Here is a 9424-nt window from a genome sequence, read left to right as displayed (position 1 = left end):
TCTTTCCCTTCTTGGCAGCCATGTCCCTAAGGGGCCCCATAATGCGCCTAACGTTGGAGCTCCCAACTACCAATAATCCCATCCTCTGTGTTTGTCCGGATCTTGCAGACTGAGAGATTTACTCTGAAACAGGAAAGGCGACAGCATGTAGCTGAGCGACAGTGTCAGCCACAGACAGCACCTGGAACGTGTTTGTCAGACAAACCGGGGAGCTCTTACGTGCGGCCGCCTGGAAAGTCTTTCGCCGCTTGCTACGGAACAGAGCGACCTCCCACTCGACCACAGGTGAGGGTGAGCAGTAACTAGGCTGGTCACCGGTAAGGACCGATCGGAGGACTCGGGCGTGCTGGACGTCCGTTGGATCCCCACGGCCGGCCCACAACAGTGGTGCCCATCCACTGCAGCCTCAAGCTGTGTAACCGAAGCCATCACAGCCTGAAGCTGAGAGCGAAGTGTCACCAACTTGGATCGCATCCGCACACAACAATCGCAGTCCCTGCCCATACTAACGACCGTGGAAAACTAAACCAAGCAGATAAACGGACTATCGGCACGTGATGCGCAACTCTGCTGTAGAGCCAGATGAAATCGCACGAACTGTGTCTAATAAATTAGATTAATACACAGAGATTCAAAAACATAACTACCGAAGCACTCAGGTGGAACTAAATTAGGAACTTATAATACGTCACAAAATCGGTTTACTTTCCGACGCAAACGTAAACGCGAGAACTGTAGCTATTAGATATTAAATTAACACGCAGAAACTCAAGAAACTAAACTATTATAGCACACAGATTACAAAATTCGCTCCTGTTTAGGAACTCGTAAAAGTCACAAAATCGGTTACTTCCCTGTTGCTGCTTGTGTCTCTACCGGCTACTGCTGTAGAGTATGGACGCGAATGTAAAGGTATTTATGTTGATTGTCAACCTCCAGTCTTTGCAACAAGCGTCGATTGTCTCCAAAACTTGCTGAACTTTGCTACAATTTTCTGGAGCTGCTTGTACACCAGTGTCCTCCCGATATGTTCACTGAAATTTCGACGATCCTTGAGGCTCCAAAATATGCTTGTATTGAACTGTATTGAAATGCTTGTCAAAATTCAAGAGTTGATAAACTGTGATGAAACTTATACAGCGTAAAGAGAGGAGAGAAACTGACAACCAGTTGACAGGGTTTTATAAAGCTGAAGATACTCCGAGTAAGAAGAAAAATTCAGTCAACAATAGCTAACTGGCCATTAAAATTGCTACACTACGAAGATGACGTGTTACAGACGCGAAATTTAACCGACAGGAAGAAGATGCTGTGATATGCAAATGATTAGCTTTTCAGAGCATTCACACAAGGTTGGCGCCGGTGGCGACACCAACAACGTGCTGACATGAGGAAAGCTTCCAACCGATTTCTCATACACAAACAGCAGTTGACCGGCGTTGCCTGGTGAAACGTTGTTGTGATGCCTCATGTAAGGAGGAGAAATGCGTACCATCACGTTTCCGACTTTGATAAAGGTCGGATTGTAGCCTATCGCGATTACGGTTTATCATATCGCGACATTGCTGCTCGCGTTGGTCGAGATCCAATGACTGTTAGCTGAATATGGAATCGGTGGGTTCAGGAGGGTAATACGGAACGCCGTGCTGGATCCCAACGGCCTCGTATCACTAGCAGTCGAGATGACAGGCATCTTATCCGCATAGCTGTAACGGATCGTGCAGCCACATCTCGATCCCTGAGTCAGCAGATGGGGACGTTAGCAAGACAACAACCATCTGCACGAACAGTTCGACGACGCTTGCAGCAGCATGGACTATCAGCTCGGAGACCGTGGCTGCGGTTACCCTTGACGCTGCATCACAGACAGGAGCGGCTACGATGGTGTACTCAACGACGAACCTGGGTGCATGAATGGCAAAAAGCCATTTTTTTCTGATGAATCCAGGTTCTGTTTACAGCATCATGATGGTCGCATCCGTGTTTGCCGACATCGAGGTGAACGCACATTGGAAGCGTGTATTCATCATCACCATACTGGCTTATCACCCGGCGTGATGGTATGGGGTGCCATTGGTTACACGTCTCGGTCACCTCTTGTTCGCATTGACGGTACTTTGAACAGTGGACGTTACATTTCTGATGTGTTACGACCCGTGGCTCTACCCTTCATTCGATCCCCGTGAAACCCTACATTTCAGCAGGATAATGCACGACCGCATGTTGCAAGTCCTGTACGGGCCTTTCTGGATACAGAAAATGTTCGACTGCTGCCCTGGCCAGTACATTCTCCAGATCTCTCACCAATTGAAAACGTCTGGTCAATGATGGCCGAGCAACTGGCTCGTCACAATACGCCAGTCACTACTCTTGATGAACTGTGGTATCGTGTTGAAGCTGCATGGGCAGCTGTACCTGTACTCGCCATTCAAGCTCTGGTTGACTCAATGCCCAGGCGTATCGAGGCCGTTATTACGGCCAGAGGTGGTTGTTCTGGGTACTGATTTCTCAGGATCTAAGCACCCAAATTGCGTGAAAATGTAATCACATGTCAGTTCTAGTACAATATATTTGTCCAATGAATACCCGTTTATCATTGCATTTCTTCTTGGTGTAGCAATTTTAATGGCCAGTAGAGTGTGATGTCTTTTCTCTGCGTTTTGTCTCATCTGACAGAATGAAAAGAGAATGTTGTCCGAAGGATTGGTGCTGTTGCCACCTATCAAATATCTCTTTTGCGCTTCGTAACAGAAACCAATAATACTTACTGATCGGCTTTTGTAGCTTTATTTATAGCCCAAATCATGTGGACTCATAACACGCGGCCTCGGCTAGCCGTCTGTGAACTGCAGATGAAACCAAAGTAAAGAAACGTCATTCCGTGCAGTTTCAGCGCGACATGTTCCAGGAGAGGACGGAGACAATTCTGTTGTTTTCATTGTTTTCAGCGCTTCTGGGTCACATGTGGTTCTGCTCTGCGACACGAATAGGTAGGGCGGGAACGATTGCTCAACCATGGACTCCAGAAGCTGGATGATGCCGTGACTCTCTTAGCCGTTTCCAAAGCTAAATTTACCCTGCACCCACGCTGGAACGTCGGCGCGTACTGCAGACAGCGTCTTGGTAACCACTAGGACACGGTTGCTACTTTGAAAGATGCAATTCGTGTAGCTCTCAGGAAGTTACCACAGAATCAGAGTCCCTGGGCACAAGATTTTATTGTGTTACATTACAATAACACGATCGCAAGTTAAGCTGTATATGGTAGTATATTATTTAGTAAAGCTGTCCAGAGTCCGAAGACTGAGTTGAATTTAAGTGTTTCATTAGGCACGGTTCAACTAGAGATCGCACGCTCGCGCCTTGTCTTCCATCGATCCCTGAACTGACTTACCCAGCGGTTATAGGGGACCCATAATACAATTTAGTACGCACTTACACCAACGCATCAAACTGTAATTTTTCACATTATCAAATGATTGCCTGAGGGAAAGGACGGAACAGGTGGCAGAAAACATTCAAGGCCTTACTGGGAATATAACACACGACCTCTGAATTTGCGTCTAGCACTTATCAACGGAGTCATAGAGCCAATGTTTCTAAAAATTCTGTTACGTTGAAAGAAAAGTGCAGATAATGTAATAAAGTAAAGGACATTTCGTAGATGTCTTCTACATCTATATGATTACTCTACAATTCACAGTTAAGTGCCTGGCAGAGAGTTCATCGAACTATCTTCAAGCTATTTCTCTACCGTTCCACTCTCGAATAACGCGCCGGAGAAACTAACACTTAAATCTTTCCAAGCGAGCTCTAATTTCTCTTATTTTATTATGATAATCATTCCTTCCTTTGTAGATGGGCGACAACAAAATATTTCGCCCTCTGAGGATTGAAATTTCATGAGAAGATCTTGCCGCAACGAAAAACGCCGTTTATATGATTGCCACTCCAGTTCGCGTAGGCTATCATATCCGGGCCACTTTCTCCCCTATTTCGAGTTAATACAAAACAAGTAGCCCTTCTTTGAACTTTTTCGATCTCCTCTGTCAATCATATATCATGCGAACCCCACACCGCACAGCAATATATTAGCACTGGGCGGACAAGCGTAGTGTAACCAGTCTCTTTAGTAGCCCTGTTGCATTTTCTAAGTGTTCTGCCAATAAATCGCAGTCTTTGGATTGCTTTTCCCGCAGCATTAACTACGTGATCGTTCCAATCAAAGATATTCGTAACTGCGGTGCAGTAGCATTCTTGTGAGATAAGCAGCAATTTCTCAATTCAGACTGGAATGTATATCGCAAGGATAGGCTAGCCGTCAGTATCGAATATTCAGTCTGAGGACGAAATGTTTAACACAAATGGATAAAACACAAAGGCAATGTAAATAAGTCTTGGACAAGCAATGTCGAAAAAGGTTGTGAAGGATGGAAAGGACGGACAGTGGTTCAATTAGCGTGTTAGAAAGTTGTTACGTAAGCAAAGAGAGCTTCATCCCCAACTTACGCCAAGTCAAAGACTACTTGAGAAACAAAAAGCTGAACGAAATGGAAATGAGCGTGAAACCTGGTTTACTCCGGAGTGATTGGAAGCCAACACTAGCGAACAAGCATTCTCAGACAGTTTCCCAGTGTTCGCTACCATTCGCTTGCATCTGTGAGCAAGTGTTTACACTGGAGGGAACGAAAGATAACGCGAAATTACGTGCATAGCCTATGAACACTGTATTTTTGTTTTGTACGCTAATAATCGGTACACAGGATACAACACTATCTATTTAGAGCCACTTTGATATTCTAAGATGATTCTCTTCGTTTTCGGTAAAGTACGCTAAAAGCGTAGGAAAGATAAACTGGGGTCTATATTTGTACGTAAGCGAGAAATGTAGGTCCACCTTTCCTTAGCATTGTTCGAAAATTTTGCACATATGTCGGTTGGTGCTTTTCGCTGGCTTCTCATTAAAATTAAGAAGGAAATTTCAAAGCAGTAGTTGCTGCACAATCAACATAAAGTGAAGAAAGTGAACATTTACAACCTGGGTATTAGAATAGGAGACATTTATTTCAGTGATTGTTTCGCATTTTAATAGCTGACGTCTATCAGGTACTGCCTGATGTTTTGAGTGATACATGTGAAGCACTTCAAGGATTTTCTTAAAGCACATATAGGAAAGACAATGTGAATAAAATATGATTAATGTGAGAGAGGATGAATCACTCCCTCACTATTTTTCATATTCAAGGCTACTCTTTAATGTTGATTTTACACCCAAGACATCATTTTTGTGAGACAACAGTAAGATTTAAACATGAGTAGAAATTAATGGGAGCATGTACGTTGTTAATACATGCAGGATCCTTATGGTGGTTCTCCTTCGAACAGTATTTCCTGGAGTTGGGAACGAGCAGGCATTTTAGTGATTTAACAGTAAATCTTGCAGTAGACGTTTGGGGCTTGGAAGCCATGTGCAGCTATTAGGGAAACGACCTCGAAGCTCTTACCGGGGACAGAACACTGGTCCTAAGGATTTCTCGGACCAGTCAGCGGACAATGTTTCGAACAGAGGGAACTGGATCTACCAGTTAGTTACCTCTACCACGGCAGGTGCAGAGGTGCAGGAGATATGTAGGTTGCCCAGCCAAGGTGTTTCGACAGTGCTGTAAACGCCCTTTGTAAACAGGGAGAGCGGCCATAAAATTCCACGAGTTTCCATGTTCACCATGGACTGGATGCTGTCAATGGAGCCGCCAGGTGGTGTTGTCCCTGTGCTTACCGAGGTTTTTGGGGAGCCTCAGGACTTTGAAGGAATTTTAGGATGGAACACGACATTAAGGCATCTCTGAAATGGTCTATGTTGGAACACAATAGCACTTCTCTTAGTTTAGGTGAGGCCTTTGATCAGACACAGTGTAACATTCGGCCGTCCAGATAACGATTTCTGTGATAAATGTGCTATTCACTTTATGGCTAAACAGAAACTCAAGACATGCTGAAACTTCCTGGCAGATTAAAACTGTGTGCCTTTCGCGGGCAAGTGCTCTACCAACAGAGCTACCCAAGCACGATTCACGCCCCGTCCTCACAGCTTTACTTCCGCCAGTATCTCGCCTCCTACCTTCCAAACTTCACAGAAGCTCTCCTGCGAACCTTGCAGAACTAGCACTCCTGAAAGAAAGGATATTGCGGAGACATGGCTTAGCCACAGCCTGGGGGATGTTTCCAGAATGTGATTTTCACTCTGCAGCGGAGTGTGCGCTGATATGAAACTTCCTGGCAGATTAAAACTGTGTGCCGGACCGAGACTCGAACTCGGGACCTTTGCCTTTCGCGGGCAAGTGCTCTACCAACTTTTTTTTTGTTTTGTTTTTTAAATCTCATTTTGTTCGCTTTTTTTTCGTTGCATCTGCTCGGGGCGGACGTCGTAAGACATCCATTGAAGTTCGTTGTTGATGGATTAACTCAGTTTTTTTATTACAGAGAGCACGTAACCCTCTGACCGAACACGCTGAGCTACCGTGCCGGCGTCTCCTGCAAGGTTCGCAGGAGAGCTTCTGTAAAGTTTGGAAGGTAGGAGGCGAGGTACTGGCGGAAGTAAAGCTGTGAGGACGGGGCGTGAGTCGTGCTTGGGTAGCTCAGTTGGTAGAGCACTTGCCCGTGAAAGGCAAAGGTCCCGAGTTCGAGTCTCGGTCCGGCACACAGTTTTAATCTGCTAGGAAGTTTCATATCAGCACACAATCCGCTGCAGAGTGAAAATCTCATTCTCAAAACAAGCTGCTTAAAGTGGCCGTGGGAAGAAACATGTCGGGAGCACAATGTCTTCTACTCCCTGCATAGAAATTTACGAGTCAGGAACTGGCTGCTTCTCCAGGAAAGAGAAGAATATTATTAACTTTGATTAGGATTTGCCGACGGGTAGATCAGATGAGTTAGAGGGGACACATGGAGCTCGTGGAGTCTTGGGATTGGCACAAAGCCCTTGTTTTGAGCTTTTGTGGAGTTCACCGAGTTTGATGGAAAGTGAGGAGCATAGAAACTTCGTCCTCGGATTCAGACTGGAAAGGAATCTGGCCTTCAGTGGGTTGCACTTGGGACGCTCATCCTGAGCGTGACTTCGCACTGGCATTGTTATGGACTGGGGAGCCTGTGGTGAGGACTGGGCTGTACCGACACTTTAGACCTAAGTCGTCTCAGACAACTTGTTGTGCCGAGGGCAGTCTTATTCACGTCAAGTCTGCCACCTGACTTTTGATTTCCTTGTGGGCACTACAGGGTTATTACAAATGATTGAAGCGATTTCACAGCTCTACAATAACTTTATTATTTGAGATATTTTCACAATGCTTTGCACACACATACAAAAACTCAAAAAGTTTTTTTAGGCATTCACAAATGTTCGATATGTGCCTCTTTAGTGATTCGGCAGACATCAAGCCGATAATCAAGTTCCTCCCACACTCGGCGCAGCATGTCCCCATCAATGAGTTCGAAAGCATCGTTGATGCGAGCTCGCAGTTCTGGCACGTTTCTTGGTAGAGGAGGTTTAAACACTGAATCTTTCACATAACCCCACAGAAAGAAATCGCATGGAGTTAAGTCGGGAGAGCGTGGAGGCCATGACGTGAATTGTTGATCATGATCTCCACCACGACCGATCCATCGGTTTTCCAATCTCCTGTTTAAGAAATGCCTTTTCCGTAAGATTTTCCAAACCGTCGGCTGTGGTACGTTTAGCTTCCTGCTTGCTTTATTCGTCGACTTCCGCGGGCTACGCGTGAAACTTGCCCGCACGCGTTCAACCGTTTCTTCGCTCACTGCAGGCCGACCCGTTGATTTCCCATTACAGAGGCATCCAGAAGCTTTAAACTGCGCATACCATCGCCGAATGGAGTTAGCAGTTGGTGGATCTTTGTTGAACTTCGTCCTGAAATGTCGTTGCACTGTTATGACTGACTGATGTGAGTGCATTTCAAGCACGACATACGCTTTCTCGGCTCCTGTCGCCATTTTGTATCACTGCGCTCTCGAGCGCTCTGGCGGCAGAAGCCTGAAGTGCGACTTCAGCCGAACAAAACTTTATGAGTTTTTCTACGTATCTGTAGTGTGTCGTGACCATATGTCAATGAATGGAGCTACAGTGAATTTATGAAATCGCTTCAATCATTTGTAATAGCCCTGTACAATATAAGAGAGTCAAATTGGCCATGGTATGACTGGCGAACGGGAGCGTCACATGCTGGAATCCGCTGAGACTTCAGGGCTCCAGTAGAGAGTAACTGTGATCCATCTAACAGAGCGCCAGCTGTGACTTTGCATACTTCGCGCCTGTGATAACGAATCACAGGCGCCGCACATCGCTAGTCAACAGATGCTTGCTCCACGACTGTCCCCTGAGGCAGCGCTGCACGTAGAGACAGGGGTGAGTACGGCACTGCTGCTCCGGCTTGTTAGGGCAAGCGGAATCACAGCCTCGCCATTTGTTCTCATCTGCACCAACGAAGTATAACCTGCGGGTAGAATAAATCCATCAAGTTTATTCAGTGTCAGATAATTTCAGAATGCGTTATCCACGTTCTGAGTCAGAGTAAACGGTTTAATCAGACAAACCTTAGCCCTTGCCAACCAATCGCCACCCAGTGTAGTGTTAACTATTTGTGGCATCTATTTGTGTTTCCAACAGTTCGTGATTTGAAAGTTCCTGGTAGGAGAGCATCTGGGAAGTTTGGAAGATAGGAGACGAGATACTGGCAGAAGTAAAGCTGCGAGGACGGGTCGTGAGTCGCGCTTGGGTAGCTCAGTTGGTAGAGCACTTGCCCGCGAAAGGCAAAGGTCCCGAGTTCGAGTCACGGAATGGCACACAGTTTTGACCTGCCAGGAAGTTTCATATCAGCGCACATCCCACTGCAGAGTGAGAATTTCAATCTGGAGATTATGATTTACTTGCTATCTTGCTTAACTTTTATTGTTTGTCCTGTATAATGATGAATAAAATTTTGTCATAATTTTTTATAAAAGATCAATCCTGTGTTGATTTATTAATCACCCATCAATAATTGACTATAATAATGAAAGTGCCACCATTTCATTAAATTATTTCAGCATTCAAGTTCTGCCGGACTCAGCAGGACTCAAGAGGACCAGCCATACCTCTGAAGATGTCCAACGTAGTATTGGACGAAACGTTAGGAATAGAAGAATTCCATGGACCACGGCCATATAACCCGGAAGAATTATCAACAACAGTACCATCCGGTCGTGAAAGTCTTCATTGTATGTCGATGGGTGTGTTCTTGATTGTCTCATTATTACATCAAAACGTTTAATTTATTTTACTGCATTACTACCAAAATCCCACCCAAGAACCATGGACCTTGCCGTTGGTGGGGAGGCTTGCGTGCCTCAGCGATACAGATAGCCGTACAGT

General features: G+C 45.5%; 1 non-coding gene across 1 annotated transcript; it reads left to right on the top strand.

Moving 5' to 3' along the window:
- Positions 1–6623: 6623 nt before the first annotated feature.
- On the top strand, positions 6624–6698 carry Trnas-uga (transfer RNA serine (anticodon UGA)). Its single transcript has one exon. It is a non-coding gene; the product is annotated as a tRNA-Ser (tRNA).
- Positions 6699–9424: the final 2726 nt, after the last annotated feature.

This window comes from Schistocerca cancellata, chromosome 8 (assembly GCF_023864275.1).
Source record: "Schistocerca cancellata isolate TAMUIC-IGC-003103 chromosome 8, iqSchCanc2.1, whole genome shotgun sequence".
Classification (NCBI taxonomy): domain Eukaryota; kingdom Metazoa; phylum Arthropoda; class Insecta; order Orthoptera; family Acrididae; genus Schistocerca; species Schistocerca cancellata.
This window is presented reverse-complemented; position numbering and strand designations above follow the sequence as displayed.